An 8,102-nucleotide genomic window follows, 5' to 3' on the forward strand; every position below is an offset into this window, starting at 1 on the left:
AGAGAGAGAGAGAGAGAGAGAGAGAGAGAGAGAGAAGAGGAGTGAGATAGAGAGAGAGAAGAGGAGTGAGATAGAGAGAGAGAGAGAGAGAGAGAGAGAGAGAGAGAGAGAAGAGAGAAGAGGAGAGAGAGAGAGAGAGAGAAGAGAGAGAGAGAGAGAGAGAGAGAGAGAGAGAGAGAGAGAGAGAGGTGAGATAGAGAGAGAGAGAGAAGTGAGATAGAGAAAGAGCGAGAGAGAAGAGAGAGAGAGAGAGAGAGAGAGAGAGAGAGAGAAGAGAGAGAGAGAGAGAAGAGAGAGAGAGAGAGAAGAGAGAGAGAGAGAGAGAGAGAGAGAGAGAGAAGAGGTGAGATAGAGAGAGAGAGAGAAGAGGAGTGAGAGAGAGAGAGAGAGAGAGAAGAGGAGTGAGATAGAGAGAGAGAGAGAGAAGAGGAGTGAGATAGAGAGAGAGAGAGAGAGAGAGAGAGAGAGAAGAGGGTGACAGGAAGAGAAGGATATGGATTATTAAGTCTCTTTATTGTTGTATGAAAGTTAATGTCACTGTGCAGTTTGGACTCTGGTAAGATTCACTCTGGCAGCAGAACTAAAATGGAGAAGCAGAAGGAAACACAGACATGAGGATCTCTGGGATAAGAGACGACCCACCACACCACCATCAACAAACCTGAGTGAACGTGTGAGAGTGAGGAGACGACAGCATCCAAATATCCCAGTTCACCAAACACTCGAAACTTCAGCACAGTTCCTCTGTTTTCCTAAAATAGAAGAGCTTTCATTTGGCACATATACGTTACAGCACAGTGAATTTTTTTCTTCGCATATCCCAGCTTGGTCAGAGCACAGGGTCAGCTATGATACGGCGCCCCTGGAGCACAGAGGGTTAAGGGCCTTGCTTAAGGGCCCAAGAGTGGCAGTTTGGTGATACTGGGGCTTGAACCCCTGACCTTCTGATCAGTAACCCAGTACCTTAATCACTGAGCTCCCACTCCCTCCTGGGTGTGTCCCAATTCTCTAAAATAAAACATCTAAAATATACTACTTTTTTATACGGTGTAGAATCGTGATTCTCAGATTACTGGATAAACAGTAACGAAATGCATTTTAATCACAACTTAATCACAGATTTAAATGAATACTCTTCAAGTTTAATTCTCTACTTAACATGCAGAAGGACAAATATTGATGCTTTATGCAAATTTATGTTTATTATACGTGAAACCAAACTCAACATTGAGCATGAACACTAAATGTTCTTGTTAAAGTTTTAAACTAATGATGGTGTTTTAAATCACGTAAATCATCAGGACACTTTTGCAATGTTTCCACACGGACGGTTTTAATCGCCGGATGTGTGCATCATGGCGGATTTTGGTGCTTATTTGAGATTTGCACATCAGTAAAACAAATGATTAGTAATTGAAAAAATATATAAACGTATATTTTTTTTAGATCTAAGTAAAGAAAGGACAGCGTGAAGAAATGTGTTGCATTGAAGGTTTTAATTTCACCTCTTTTATATAAGCATTTATTTATTTCTATTTTTAATAAAAATGGTCAAACAGAAATGGGAACTGCATTAATCACGTGTTAATAAACATTTTGACAGCTCTAATATATATAAATATTAGTTCAGGATGTATGTAGGGTTCTTTATGTGTAGAGAATGAGTGGTATATAAATGTACAGGCGTATACACGGTGTTTATACAGTGATCTAACGGTGTAGTTTAGAGTTCAGTAGGGTTCAGTACTAAAACCTGTATTTGGTTAAACTCATGGAGTGGAGCGTGAACGTGAGGAAGTACAGTGCACACACTCAACCCATTTTTATGGTAATAAGTATCATGTGATGAAAGGAGCAAAAGATGAGGATGCAGGTTTTTAATCCAAAATAGACTAAAGTAGAACAGACAAGAAGATTTATAATACCAGTATGGAACAAGATCAGAACCAGAACAAAAAGTTTACAATTAAACAGAGACTGAAGGAGAAACTGAGTGTATACTCACAATGTAAATGTGTGTGTGTGTGTGTGTGTGTGTGTGTGTGTGTGTGAGAGAGAGAGAGACTGGAAACAGGTGTGTGTAATCAGTATAGTGTCGTAGCCATGTTTGAAGGCCATGATGTCTGTGGGGAAGTGGTGTATCACATGTTTACAAATAAACATTGGATTAAAACAGATAAACAGGAAACCCGTCTCTTCCTGTCAGGAGGAATTCATCTGCAGCACATGGATGATCACATGCTGACGTTCAGCTCCAAACTTTAAAAAATGTTTTATAGGTAAACATTGTGTGGCCTACACCATGTGAGGAACCTCTACACATCTTTCAACCTGGAGATGTTGGAGGCCAATAGTGAAAGACAAGAGAAGAAAACCTGACACAGACGAGGTGGTGAGGAACATACGGAGGATCCTGATGACTCCAGAAGCCCATCAGGGGCTCTAAGAAAGACATCTGGAGGATCCACGGATCCCACTGCTGAGGAGTAAACACACCTGATCCTACTCCAGTCTTTCACTCTGAGACAGAGGCAGAAGAGTCTCAGAGACCGGCGTGGGACGGGGAAGACAGAGGCTCAGGAAGTTGGAGTGAAGAGTAGAGAAGTGTGAAGAGAAACTTTCAGTTTCTAACTCCTGGATTCTGTACATTATATAATCATTTATTGTGTTCTGAGCTCCTGAGCTTCTCCTCTTTACTGCTCATATATGTGTTCTACTGAAATTAGGAAAATATGAGCAATATACTGTGTGTGTGTGTGTGTGTGTGTGTGTGTGTGTGTGTGTGTGTGTGTGTGTGTGTGTGTGTGTGTAATTATTGCGCTTGTCTTGGAAATAGAGAGAGCGACAGAGAGAGAGATCAGTGAGGAGATGGTGCAGTTTTGCCGAGTCAGAAGAATGAAGTCATCAATAACAGCAGAAGGAGAACTGAAAGAAAATAAAACCACAAACTCAGGAGTTTTCACAAAGGACGAGACACTGGGTACAGAGAGAGAGAGAGAGAGAGAGACAGGTGATAGAGAGAGAGAGAGAGAGAGAGAGAGAGAGAGAGAGAGAGAGAGAGAGAGAGAGAGAGAGAGAGAGAGAGAGAGCGAGAGAGGTGAGAGAGGTGAGAGAGAGAGCAAGAGAGGTGAGAGAGAGAGAGAGAGAGACAGGTGAGAGAGAGAGAGGAGAGAGAGAGACAGGTGAGAGAGAAAACAGGTGAGAGAGAGAGAGAGAGAGAGAGAGAGAGAGACAGGTGAGAAAGAGAGGACGAGAGAGACAGGTGAGAGAGAGAGAGAGAGAGACAGGTGAGAGAGAGAGAGAGAGAGAGAGAGAGAGAGAGAGAGAGAGAGAGAGAGGTGAGAGAGAGAGAGAAAACAGGTGAGAGAGAGAGAGAGAGAGAGAGAGAGAGAGAGAGACAGGTGAGAGAGAGAGGAGAGAGATAGAGACAGGTGAGAGAGAGAGGAGAGAGAGAGAGAGAGAGAGAGGTGAGAGAGAGAGAGAGAGAGAGAGAGAGACAGGTGAGAGAGAGAGAGAGAGAGAGACAGGTGAGAGAGAGAGAGACGTCTCATTATTGAGTGGAATATTAAACTGAATTATTAAATATCTTCTTCTTCTTTTTCTTTCAGCTGCTCCCATTAGGGGTCACCACAGCGGATCATCCGTCTCCATACCACCCTGTCCTCTACATCTGCCTCTTTTACACCAACTACCTGCATGTCTTCCCTCACCACATCCATGAACCTCCTTCTTGGCCTTCCTCTTTTCCTCCTACCTGGTGGCTCCATCCTCAGCATTCTTCTACCAATATAATTCATGTCCCTCCTCTGCACATGTCCAAACCATCTCAATCTCGCCTCCCTCACCTTGTCACCAAAACATCCTACATGCGCTGTCCCTCTAATAAACTCATTTCTAATCTTATCCATCCTCGTCACTCCCAACGAAAACCTCAACATCTTCAGCTCTGCTACCTCCAGCTCCACCTCCTGTCTTTTACTCAATGCCACTGTCTCTAATCCATACAACATCGCAGGTCTCACCACAGTCCTATAAACTTTCCCTTTCATTTTGCAGATACCCTACTATCACAAATCACTCCTGTCACTCTTCTCCACCCACTCCACCCTGCCTGCACTCTTTTCTTCACTTCTCTAACACACTCTCCATTACTTTGCACTGTTGACCCCAGGTACCTGAATTCCTCCACCTTCTGAAGCTCTTCTCCTGCAACCGCACCACTCCACTGCCCTCCCTCTCATTCACACACATGTACTCTGTCTTACTCCTACTGAGTTTCATTCCCCTTCTCTCCAGTGCATATCTCCACCTCTCCAGGCTCTTCTCAACCTGCTCCCTACTCTCACAACAAATCACAATATCATCCGCAAACATCATAGTCCAGGAGACTCCTGTCTGACCTCGTCCGTCAACCTGTCCATCACCACTGCAAACAGGAAAGGGCTCAGGGCCGATCCTTGATGCAGTCCAACCTTCACCCTAAACCAGTCTGTCGTACCTACTGCACACTTCACTGCTGTCACACTGTCCTCATACATGTCCTGCACCACCCTCACATACTTCTCTGACACACCTGACTTCCTCATACAATACCACAACTCCTCTCTTGGCACCCTGTCGTAGGCTTTCTCTAAATCCACAAATACACAATGCAATTCCTTCTGTCCTTCTCTATACTTCTCCATCAACATTCTCAAAGCAAATAAGGCATCTGTGGTGCTCTTCCTCGGCATGAAACCATACTGTTGCTCACAGATGGTCACCTCTTCTCTCAGCCTGGCTTCCACTACTCTTTCCCATAACTTCATGGTGTGACTGATCAACTTAATTCCCCTGTAGTTACTGCAGGTCTGCACATCTCCTTTATGCTTAAAGATCGGTACCAGCACACTCCTTCTCCATTCCTCAGGCATCTTCTCACCTTCCAAAATCCTGTTAAACAATCTGGTCAAAAACTCCACTGCCATCTCTCCTAAACATCTCACGCTTCTACCGGTATGTCATCTGGTCCAACCGACTTTCCACTCTTCATCCTCTTAATCGCTGCTCTCACTTCCTCCTTACTAATCCTATCTACATCCTGCTTCACCAACTCCACATCATCCAACCTTCTCTCTCTCTGATTTTCCTCATTCATCAGCTGCTCAAAATACTCCCTCCACCTTCTCAACACACTCTCCTCACTAGTCAACACATTTCCTCTCCATCCTTTACTGCTCTAACTTGCAGTACATCCTTTCCAGCTCGGTCCCTCTGCCTGGCCAATCTGTATAAATCCTTTTCTCCTTCCTTAGTGTCCAACCTCTCATACAGCTCCTCATATGCCTTTTCCTTGGCTTTCGCCACATCCTCTTAACCTGCTGCCGCATCTCCTTGTACTCCTGCCTACTTTTCTCATCACTCTGTCTATCCCACTTCTGTTTTGCCAACCTCTTTCTCCTTATGCTCTCCTGCACTTCCTCATTCCACCACCACGTCTCCTTGTCTTCCTTTCTATTTCCAGATGTCACACCAAGTACTTTTCTAGCTGCCTCCCTCATCACTCCTGCAGTAGTTGCCCAATCATCCAACACCTCCTTAACACCACTGAGCCTCTCTCTGACCTCTTCCCTGAACCTCACTACACTCTTCCTCCTTCAGTTTCCACCATCTTATTCTTCTTTCAGTCCTCACTCTCCTCCTCTTCTTCTTCGCCTCCAAAACCATCCTACAGACCACCATCCGATGCTGTCTAGCTACACTGTCCCCTGCCAACACCTTACAGTCTCAATCTCCTTCAGGTTGCATCTCCTGCATAGCACATAGTCCACCTGTGTGCACCTTCCTCCACTTTTATACGCCACCCTATGATCCTCCTTCTTCTTAAAATAAGTGTTCACCACTGCCATTTCCATCCTTTTAGCAAAATCTACCACCATCTGCCCTTCCACATTCCTCTCCTTAAAACCATACCTACCCATCACCTCCTCGTCACCTCTGTTCCCTTCACCTACATGCCCATTAAAATCTGCCCCAATCACCAACCGTTCTTTCCTAGGTACACCATCTACCACTTCATCTAATTCACTCCAGAATCTTTCCTTCTCCTCCATCTCACAGCCAACTTGTGGAGCATAGGCACTGATGACATTTATCATCATCCCTTCAACTTCCACCTTCACGATCATCACCCTATCAGAAACTCTCTTCACCTCCACTACACTCTTACTGTACTCTTCCTTCAGAATCACCCCTACACCATTTCTCTTTCCATCCACACCATGATAAAACAGTTTAAATCCACCTCCAATGTTCCTGGCCTTACTCCCTTTCCACTTGGTCTCCTGAACACACAGCATATCTACCTTTCTCCTCTCCATCATATCAGCTCTCTCTCTCCCTTTACCCGTCATAGTACCGACATTTAAAGTACCAACCCTAACCTCCACTCTTCTACACTGCTTCTTTCCCTGCCGTCTCTGTAGACGTCTTCCTCCTCTCCTTCTCCTCCTTCGGCCAACAGTAGCCCAATTTCCACCGGTACCCTGTCGGCTAACGATACCTGTGGCGGTCGTTGTTAACCCGGGCCTCGACCGATCCGGTATGAAATTCTCATTTGTGATCCGCATTTGTGATTTGTGATCCGCATGTTTGATTTGGATGCCCTTCCTAACGCAACCCTCCCCATTTACCCGGGCTTGGGACCGGCACTAAGAGTGCACTGGCTTGTGCCTCCCTAATGGCTGGGTTGAATTATTAAATATATTTAACATATTAATCTCAGTATTTGGTCTGAATTTCTCTCTTCCTCCTCTGATATTAATAAACATGTCCTTATATGGTCACAGCTTCCTGTTTTTTGAAGCTTTTACAGTTAAGATTTTTATAGTTTCTCTTCTTTCATCGCCAGATTATTATTTAATTTTACTCCTTTTTATTCAATTCACTTTCATTTAAACTGTTCCTCTTTGGCTGTAACTCCGCCCCTCTGTTAATATCTCCTCCAATTTGATTATATCCCCGCCCCTCTGACAATAACCCCGCCTCTCTGTTTGGTCACCCAGCCCATCTGGTAAAGACTCCACCCCTTTCTTTCTCAGAGCAGTTTCTGCACATATTTTTTTTGCCACAGTGATGAAAACAGGTCAGTGTGTGTGTGTGGTAAAATAATCAGTCTTTCTGCTCCAGTTCCTCTCATCCTTAGAGACCTCAATCAAACAAACACACAGATTCTACACACAGACAGTGGAGAGACAGAAGGACAGACAGGTGGACATGTTGCAGGAGAATTTGTAGGTAGAGAACTTGTGGATTACATTGTCCTCTTTGCTACTGACACACACACACACACACACACACACACACACACACACATTTACATTTACATTTTGCGGCATTTGGCAGACGCCCTTATCCAGAGCGACTTACAACTGAGCAGGGGAGGGTTTTTTTTTTTTAGGGCTTTTGCTTAAGGGCCCAGCAGTGGCAGCTTGGTGGTGGTGGGATTTGAACCTGTGAACCCTTAACCACTGAGCTACCACCTCCCTATACACACACACACACACACACACACACACACACACACACACACACTGTATAATTGCAAAATATTTTCAGCGTCTATCATCTGATGGCCTTCAGAAATTTGATGTGTGTGTGTGTGTGTGTGTGTGTGTGTATACATGTTTTTTGTTTGTCTTCCCTTGTCCTTTTATTTCCCCCAAGGTGTTTAAAGCAGGACAGGAAACATATTGTAAAGTTGACATAAATGCGTGTGTGTGTGTGTGTGTGTGTGTGTGTGTGTGTGTGTGTGTGTGTGTGTGTGTGTGTGTGTGTGTGTGTGTGACAGAGCTGTATTTTCTAGCACGTTTTCGTTTTTTTTTCTCATCTTCAACTGCTGCTACTTCAGAATAAATTCATCCACCATCTGATCTGTATCTCTCACACACACACACACACACACACACACACACAGACACACACACACACACACACACACACACAGTAGTAACGATGCATTAAAAGCTAATGTGCGCTTATTAGGGTTTAAACACATGCTAACAAATAAATGTATGAGCACAAACTGATATTTTTGATTATAATACAGATCCAGAATAATTTAT

Source organism: Silurus meridionalis, chromosome 20, assembly GCF_014805685.1.
Source record: "Silurus meridionalis isolate SWU-2019-XX chromosome 20, ASM1480568v1, whole genome shotgun sequence".
In the NCBI taxonomy this organism is placed as follows: domain Eukaryota; kingdom Metazoa; phylum Chordata; class Actinopteri; order Siluriformes; family Siluridae; genus Silurus; species Silurus meridionalis.